The sequence below is a fragment of the Salmo salar genome, chromosome 05 (assembly GCF_965601325.2).
Source record: "Salmo salar chromosome 05, fSalSal1, whole genome shotgun sequence".
NCBI lineage: Eukaryota > Metazoa > Chordata > Actinopteri > Salmoniformes > Salmonidae > Salmo > Salmo salar.
The window spans coordinates 35,266,698-35,276,438 of NC_138295.1; positions in this window are offsets into that span (position 1 = coordinate 35,266,698).

The window sequence follows — 9,741 nt, forward strand, 5'->3', positions numbered from 1 at the left end:
AAATGGGGGCAAAGAGGATAAACCTAGATTATGGATGATCAATTAAAGTAAAATGGTTCACTCGTTCATATTGATATGGAAATGTTGTAGACAGACAATTACACTATATATACAAAGGTGTGTGGACACCCCTTCAAATTAGTGTATTCGGCTATTTCAGCCACACCCGTTGCTGACAGGTGTATAAAATCGAGCAGACAGCCATGAAATCTCCATAGAGAAACATTGGCATTGGCAGGTAGCCTAGTGGTTAGAGCATTGGGCCAGCAACCGAAAGGTTCCTAGATCGAATCCCCGAGCAAGGTAAAAATCTATAGTTCTGCCCCTGAACAAGGCAGTTAACCCACTGTTCCTAGGCCGTCATTGTAAATAAGAATTTGTTCTTAACTGACTTGTTAAATAAAGGTAAAATAAATACTGATGAGCTCAGTGCCTTTCAACATGGCACTGTCATAGAATGCTACCTTTCCAACAAGTCAGTTTGTACAATTTCTGCCCTGCTAGAGCTGCCCCGGTCATCTGTAAGTGCTGTTATTGTGAAGTGGAAACATCTAGGTGCAACAACGGCTCAGCGGCGAAGTGGTAGACCACACAAGATCATAGAATGGGACCGCTGAAGGTTGTTGCATGTCTTTGGTTGCAACACTCACTACCGAGTTTCAAACTGCCTCTGGAAGCAACGTTAGCACAATAACTGTTCGTCGGGAGCTTCATGAAATGGGTTCCATGGCCGAGCAGCCACACACAAGCCTAAGATCGCCATACGCAAAGCCAAGCATTGGCTGGAGTTGTGTAAAGCTCGCTGATATTGGACTCTAGAGCAGTGGAAACGTGTTCTCTGGAGTGATGAATCATGCTTCACCATCTGGCAGTCCGACAGATGAATCTAGGTTTTGGCAGATGCCAGGAGAACGCTACCTACCCCAATGCATAGTGCCAACTGTAAAATTTGGTGGAGGAGGAATAATGGTCTGGGGCTGTTTTTCCTGGTTCCGGCTAGGCCCTTAGTTCCAGTGAAGGGAAATATTAACGCTACACTATACAATGACATTCTAGATGATTCTGTGCTTCCAACTTTGTGGCAACAGTTTGGGGAAGGCCCTTTCCTGTTTCAGCATGACAATTCTCCCGTGCACAAAGCGAGGTCCATACAGAAGTGGTTTGTCGAGATCGGTGTGGAAGAACTTGACTGGCCTGCACAGAGCCCTGACTTCAACCCCATCGAACACCTTTGGGATGAATTGGAACGCCGACTGCAAGCCTGGCCTAATAGCCCAACATCAGTCCTCGACCTCACTAAGGGTCTTGTGTCTGAATGGAACCAAGTCCCAGCAGCCATGTTCTACCATCTAGTGGAAAACCTTCCCAGAAGAGTGGAGTCTGTTATAGCAGCAAAGGGGGGACCAACTCCATATTAACGCCCATGATTTTGGAATGAGATGTTCGACGAGCAGGTGTCCACAGACATTTGTATGTAGTGTATAATTGGTTCATATCATTAAGTAGGGAACCGATAGTAAGTCACCAAAGGCCTTCCTGAAGTCAACATAAACTATTTTAATTTCTACAGGCAGTAAGTGCCTTTGTTGGAGATCGACAGGAGTCATGCTTGAAGTAATTTCGCACTCAAATGACGTCTCAGCCTGGGAAGGCGCTCGGTTTCAGAGGTTCTCCTCTTGACTGTGTCACCTCGCTCCAACTGAAGAATGTCAGAGTGGGAATGAGAATTTTCCCTGGTCCCAAGAGCAATAAAAGACCCAGTGCTTCCTTTGAAAGTGCTAGGAAAGACCCCTTTGATCTCACTGTCATATGCATGTGGTTCCTAATACAAGATAATGGGCTGGATTCTTGAAAGATAAGTGGTGTGAAGTGTGTGTGCTGCATCTTATCAATTAGTGCCTGAGCGATTTCACAGGACACCCAGGGTGTGTTGCCACACGGTCTCCACTGCCTGGACAGCAGTGTCATCTGGTGTCCATTCTTTCCCCCTCACTCACAATGTCATCCCCCACAGCCCTTTGTATGGGATAGGGATAGAGCACTGGCTCTATCCTGTATGTCTACACCTAGTGCCCTCCTGCTTGCCCAGCCCTCTCCTTAAATAAGTATTTCCTCCACTCTTAGGCTCAGGAGCCACCAGCCTCTTTTTTTGTCCATTATCTCCATGTCCCAGGGCCTGGCATATAGCAGCAGCAGGAGAAGGCTGGGTGGGGCATTGTCATGCCCTGGCATGTCATGCGCAAATCTACCCCTGATCTCCCACTTTGAAGTGGGAGTGCTGGAGGAACTGTAACTGGGATTTGGGATGTTGCTGGGGATTTGCACCAGGCAGACTGGGGTTCCCCCCTCCTCCTCACAGACTGGTGCCAGGCCCAGAGACTACTGCAATACAATCGCACCTCATTATCTGGGACAGCCACATCACAGACCTGTGTTGGGAAGGGAGGGGAGGATGGAGGAGGAGGGGAAAGAGAGGATGGGGTGGGGATGGTGTGGTTGGGTGAGGGATGAAATGGTGGGAGAGATGAAGGATAAGCAGAATCCAGGCACTGTGTCAACACCTCCGGCCTACAGTAGAGAGACTCAAGACACACTCTCTGACCCACTTCACAGGGAGGATAGAGTTGTTATGCACAGAAGCCTGCTTTTAAATGAATGGTTTCAGTAATGGGTTAACTGTGAAAGCTTACCACTGACTGTTTGCAATGACCCACACAGCACAGAAATTCAGTAGTGACGAACAAAGTGTACTTTATATTTATTACGGCATACTGCACTTTCAGATATATTACATTTTACATCAACCAGACCAGCACAGTCTAATAGCTTTCAAAATCAAATAAAACCTTGACTGACGTTCCAGAATTTTCTTTTGTTTAGGTAATATTTTCAGGGAGAAATTACATGCCCAACAGTTTTTTTCCCTCTCCTGTTTGCAAAATGTGTCTATTTGCATATTAGGCAAAATAATGAATATCTATGCTTTGAAAAATGCTAGATATTATGTATTACTGTGTAACTCACTACACTCTGAGATTTGGCTTTGTCTTCAAGGATGCAGATGAAGAGGCCCATTGCCTATCTGTGAGGAGGAGGCTGGGTAGGGGTAGAACTAAAAGCTCTGGGCTCCTCCTGGCAGCTGATCAAATCAAATTGTATTTGTCATATACATCGATTACCATGAAATGCTTACTTACAGGCCCTTAACCAACAATGCAGTTCAAGAAATAGAGTTAATAAAATATTTACTAAATAAACTAAAGTAAAAAAAATCTATCAAAAAGTAACACATTTACATAACAATAACGAGGCTATATACAGGGGATACTGGTACCATGTCAATGTGCAGGGGTACAGGTTAATCAAGGTAATTTGTAAAGTGACTATGCATAGATAATGAACAGCGAGTAGCAGCAGTGTAAAAACAAAGGGGGTGGGGGTCAATGTAAATAGTCCGGGTGGCCATTTGATGTCCTCCTATCTTCACATGTACGATCATTAAATCAATATAAAATCTAAGGAACAGGAAGCCAGATGGCCTTCCCCCAGACCTCCTTGACCTAGCAGGTCAGAGCCCTCTCAGAGCCACCATGGCTAGTGTACAACCGGCCCATGGAAGAAAGCCCGTAGAAGGCATAGACATTCAACAAGAAGCCCATGAATGACTAAAGGGGACAAATAAGCTGTTACGACTCAGGTCAAATCAGTGTTTGTGTTTCCATCCACATCAAAGGCTCAGGCTTGTTTGATATTCAGCCCCACACCTTGATCCATGCCGTGGACAGGTAGAGAGGGGAGGAGCAGTCCATTGAGAGGAAAGGGGGCTTGTGGTCTCTCCACAGCCCTGGGCAAAGGGCAGTTGACCCAGACGAGGGGTCTGGCGGTGCCTCTCATTCCCTAGCGTGCAATTGGCCCCTTCACACATACCTCAAGCAATGTAAGGCTGCCCTGTTGAGTACATACTGTACATGCCTCTGTAGATGCCATATTCAGATGAGCTATCCACAGATCTCATTAAATACTCAGCAGCCAATACTTTTATACTCAATAAGGTACAGTACGTCACTCTTTGCCTGTCTTATACTCAGTCACCATGAAAACTGGCTTCTTTGAGTCCACCATTACACTTTTTAGGTGCACCATAGAGCACTGACAAGAGGTTCCAGGAAGTGAATTCTCAATTCAATCACCCATTGTGATAATAAATATTAGCGATAGCAATATTACTGTGCAATGTAGACATTTTATTTTCTCCCGAGATTGCGACACAATTCATATGTTGATGTAATGTTTTTACTCTCAGTTTCTGGTGAAAAAAACCGACACTAACCACGAGCCTTGGGGTCTGTGTCGTCCAATCACATAGTAGATACAAGTTACGTGATCCGCGAGCGAACACGTGTGTGTGCCAACGGATCACGCCACTTGCATCTGCCCCGTGATTGGACAATACCACATCTATCAAACGGCATCATGTGCTCGCCAACAGATCATGTGACTTGCATCTGCTCTGTGACTGGACAACAAAGACCTCAATGCTGTATGCGATGAGTCATTTGTTTGCCTCCTAACTCCGGTATTGACACTACACAGTCTTGTATCCTTAACTTTTTTTTTTACATATATCAAGTTGGGATACGCAATAAAAAAAATCATTACACCCTTGTACAAGACAAATACAAGCACCCCCAAATTATAAATTATTATGGCTGCATCACCACCTGGTATGGCAACTGCACCGTGATCAACCGCAAGGCTCTACAGAGGGTGATGAGGACGGCCCAATACATTCCTGGGGAAGAGCTCCCTGCCCTCTAGAACATTTACGCCAGCCAGTGTGTGAGGAATGCCCAGAAGATCGTCAAGGACTCCAGTCTTGAACATTGGGTGTCAGACCAATAGGCTCCGAGACAGCTTCTGCCAGCAGACTGTTGAACGGCTAAACCTTAGCTATCTACCCGCCTGCACCTTAAGAGACTATTTGCACTGACTCTCTCTCACACACACACACACACACACAATGGTCACCACTGCTGTTACCATTTATTATTGCTATTTATTTAAGCTGCTATACCAAGTCACTTCTCACTTTGCTACTTGTATATAACAGTCATCATAATGTTTTTCTTCCTTTATTTCCTTCTACTCTTTATTACTATTATCACATTTTAGGGAAGACCCAGATGCAGACAGTGTCAAAGTCACAGGGGGCAGGCAAAACGACAAGTCAAGGGCAGGCAGAGGTCGGTAATCCAGATCAGAGTCCAAAAGGTACAGAACGGCAGGCAGTCTCAGGGTCAGGGCAGGCAGAGGTCAATAATCCAGTGTGAAGTGACAATGTACAGAATGGCAGGCAGGCTCAAGGTCAGGGCAGGCAGAATGGTCAAAACTGGGAAAACTAGAAACAGACAGGAGCAAGGGGCTGTGAGAAATGGGTTTGATTCTAGACACATGAAAAGTGGGAGACATACGGAGGGTACGGGGCAATAGAAGACGAACAGCAAAGGGGCTAATGACCTTGGAGATGGGGAAAGGGCCGATAAACCAGGGGGAAGGTTTGCGGGACTCCACCTGGAGGGGCAGATCTCGGATGGACAGCCATATCTTTTGCCCGAGACGATACCGGGGACCGGGTTCCGGTGGTGATCCACTTGTCGTCGATACCTGGAGGTGGTCTTGAGAAGTGCTGACCGGGCTCTCTTCCAGGTACGATGACAGTGGCGGACAAACATCTGGGCCGAAGGCATACCGACCTCTTCCTCTTGCTCAGAGAAGAGCGGGGGCTGATAACCCAGGGAACACTCAAAGGGCAAGAGACCTGTGGCAGAGCAAGGAAGGGTGTTGCGGGCATATTCAACCCACACTAGTTGCTGGCTCCAGGAGGTGTTTTTTTAAATACATTTTTTATTTAACCTTTTATTTAACTCGGCAAGTCAGTTAAGAACAAATTATTATTTACAATGACGGCCTACTCCGGCCAAACCCAGACGATGCTGGACCAATTGTGCGCTGCCCTATGGGACTCCCAATCACGGCCGGATGTGATACTTCCTGGATTGGGTTGGCGGAGACCAAGCAGTGAAGAGTCGACTCCAGGTCTTGGTTGGCTCGCTTCGACTGGCCGTTGGACTGGGGGTGGAACCCGGAGGACAGGCTGGCCGACAACCCAATGAGTGGGCAGAACGCCTTCCAGAACCGGGACAAGAACTGATGACCCCAGTCGGAGACCATGTCCATTGGAGTCTATGGATCCGGAAGACATGCTGCACCATGAGTTGGGCCGTCTCTTTGGCAGAGGGTAGCTCAGGGAGAGGAATGAAGTGGGGGGCTTTGGAAAACCGGTCCACTACTGTCAGGATGGCGGTGTTGCCATCAGACGGGCGGAGACCTGTGACAAAGTCCAGGGATATGTGAGACCAGGGACGGTTGGGACAGGCAGAGGTTAAAGGAGACCAGTCGGAGCTTGCCGAGGAGTCTTGTTCTGCGCACAGATCATGCATGCGGCGATGAACGTGGAGACGTCAGAAACCATGGTAGGCCAACAAAAGCATTGTCGCACAAAGGCCAGGGTCCGACGGGAGCCCGGATGAGAGGCACTCCAGGACCAAGGAGCGGACTGCGTCAGGAACAAACATCTGGTTATCTCACACCCCCCTCCCCCTCGGGGTTCGGCTGGGAACGCTGCGCCTCACGAACATGCTTCCCTATTCCCCAGCTGAGTGCCATCTCCAGGCACGAGGTGGGAAGGATGGTCTAGGGTTACGAGGTAGTAGCCGTGGGGCTATAGCGGCTTGACATTCTTGGATCCCGGTCGGTATGAGAGGAAGAACTTGAACTGGGTGAAAAGCAGGGCCCACCTATCTTGCCTGGAATTGAGACGCTTGGCGGTGCGGAGATATTCCAGGTTCTTGTGGTTGGTCCACACAATGAACGGATGTTCCGCCCCTTCAGCCAGTGCCTCCACTCCTCCAATGCCGTCTTTACCGCAAGAATCTCATGATTCCCCACATTGTAGTTCCTCTCCATGGTGTTGAGGCGATGGGAGAAGAATGCACAGGCATGTAACTTGAGGTCCAGGGCAGAACGCTGGGACAGGACAGCCCCCACTCCGACATCCGAAGCATCTGCCTCCACCACGAACTGGCGGGACAGGTCAGGATGAACCAAGATGGGAGCTCTGGTAAAACAGTTTTAGAGATCCTGGAGTGCTCAGTCAGCAGCTGGGGACCACGTGAACGGAACCTTTGGAGGGGTGAGAGCAGACAGGGGGGAAGCCAGGGTGCTGTAACCCCGGATAAAGCAGCGATAAAAGTTGGCGAATGCCAGGAAACGTTGCAGCTGCACCCTGGACGTAGGCTGGGGGAGTCAGCATTCTGTAACGGTTCTGTAACGACAGACACTGGGAGACGAGAAGCAAGTACAGGGTGTGGATTTAATAATAAATAGACATGAAACAAAACAAGAACAGCGTCTGGACAGGAGAAATATAACAACATCAATGCAGACACGGGAATAAAACTGAGGAAGTGACAGGTATTGGGGAGGTAATCAATGACGTGATGGAGTCCAGGTGAGTCCGATGAAGTGCTGGTGCGCGTAACAATGGTGACAGGTGTGCGTAATGATGAGCAGCCTGGCGACCTCGAGCGCCAGAGAGGGGGAGTGGGAGCAGACGTGAGAACTATTTGTTATTCTTGGACTTTATTTGGCATTTAATCCTCGATTTATATTGATATTGTACCTCACTGTTGAGAAGAGTTAGCAAGTAAGCATTTTACTGTACAGTTTACACCTGTGTCCTGTGCACATGACCAATAAACTTTGACTTGATTTAGCGGCAATAGTGGAGAGGGTATAGGCTGCGGGGGTGGGAGGAGAAAGGGAAAGGTTAAGGCAGCCCTCCACACCTTTCTGATTCAGAGGGATTGGGTTAAATGCGGAAGACACATTTCAGTTGAATGCATTCAGTTGTACAACTGACTAGGGGGGTCGTCGATGGGGTCACCTTCCGAAATGCATCCCACCAGACTCATCTTGATTTCTGTGTAGGCCAGAGGTCAGGTTAAACAGTAGTTTGATTGAATGGCTGTTCACAGGCCAGTGTGAAATGACAGCTCTATTGCAATGTGTGAGCGGGGAGGAGGGGGCTACCCTGGCCTTTGTGTGGCCCACAGTCTGAGTGCACAGCCCCCATTGTTAGAACTCGACCGCCCAGCCCCTCAGACTCTCTCCCCAACCTGCTTTGTCTTCAGCAATGGGACCATTTCCTTCATCCAGGGCAGGACTACGTTGTGACTTTGAACACAAGTCCTCCCTGTCTGACTTTGCGGTCTGCACACCCATAAATACACACAACGGTAGCCAGATGGGCTGTTGTGACATTACTGGGAAAAGGTAACTATTTAACCCCTTGTGTGCCTTGTAAGGCTGAGGAGAAGAGGATTGAAAACATGATTAAATGTATTTTTCACAAACAGGTACTGGTCAAGTAATATGGAAAAGTTGTATGTCTTTCTAAGAGCATTTAGGTCATCCACATATAACATGACCTAAATGGTTGAATAAACCCGTGGGTTATGACTTGGTTGACTGGTTGAATACTTCTTGGGTCAATAGGTCCCAGCCGTGACACAGTTCAAGTTTTAATGTCACGTGCACAAGGAAAGTGAAATGCCTTTCTGGCATGCTCTAAACCCAGCAATGCAGTAATTAATATATATAATGTAGGACTAAAAATACACAAGGTAGAACAAAAACACACAAGTAATACAAATAAGAAATAAGAAGAACACAAGAAGTAAGTAAGCTATATACAGGGTCAGTCAATTCCAATAGCATAAAACAGAGGTAGATACAGTGCATTCGGAAAGTATTCAAACCCCTTGACCTTTCCCAAATTGTGTTACTTTTCAACCTTATTCTAAACTTGATTTAATAGTTTTTCCCCCCCTCATCAATCTACACACAATTCCCCATAATGACAAATCAAAAACAGGTTTTTAGAAATTTTTGCAAATACATTAAAAGTAAAAAATGTAATGTATCACATTTACATAAGTATTTAGACCCTTTACTCAGTACTTTATAGAAGCACCTTCGGCAGCGATTACAGCCTCGAGTCTTCTTGGGTATGATGCTACAAACTTGGCACACCTGTACTTGGGGAGCTTCTCCTATTCATTTCTGCTGATCCTCTCAAGCTCTGTCAGGTTAGATGGGGAGCGTCGCTGCACAGCTATTTTCAGGTCTCTCCTGAGATGTTCAACAGGGTTCAAGTCCGGGCTCTGGCTCTGCCGCTCAAGGACATTCAGAGAGTTGTCCCGAAGCCACTTCTGCGTTGTCTTGGCTGTGTGCTTAGGGTCGTTGTCCTGTTGGAAGGTGAACCTTCGCCCAAGTCTGAGGTCCTGAGTGCTCTGGAGCAGGTTTTCATCAAGGATCTCTCTGTACTTTGCTCCAATCATCTTTCCCTCAATCCTGACTAGTCTCCCAGTCCCTGCCGCTGAAAAACTTCCCCACAGCATGATGCTGCCACCACCATGCTTTACCGTAGGGATGGTGCCAGCGTGCTGCTTGGCATTCAGGCCAAATAGTTCAATCTTGCTTTCATCAGACTAGAGAATCTTGTTTCTCAGGGTCTGAGAGTCATTTAAGTGCCTCTTGGCAAACTCCAAGCGGGCTGTCATGTGCCTTTTACTGAAGCATGGCTTCTGTCTGGCCACTCTACCATAAAGGCCTGATTGG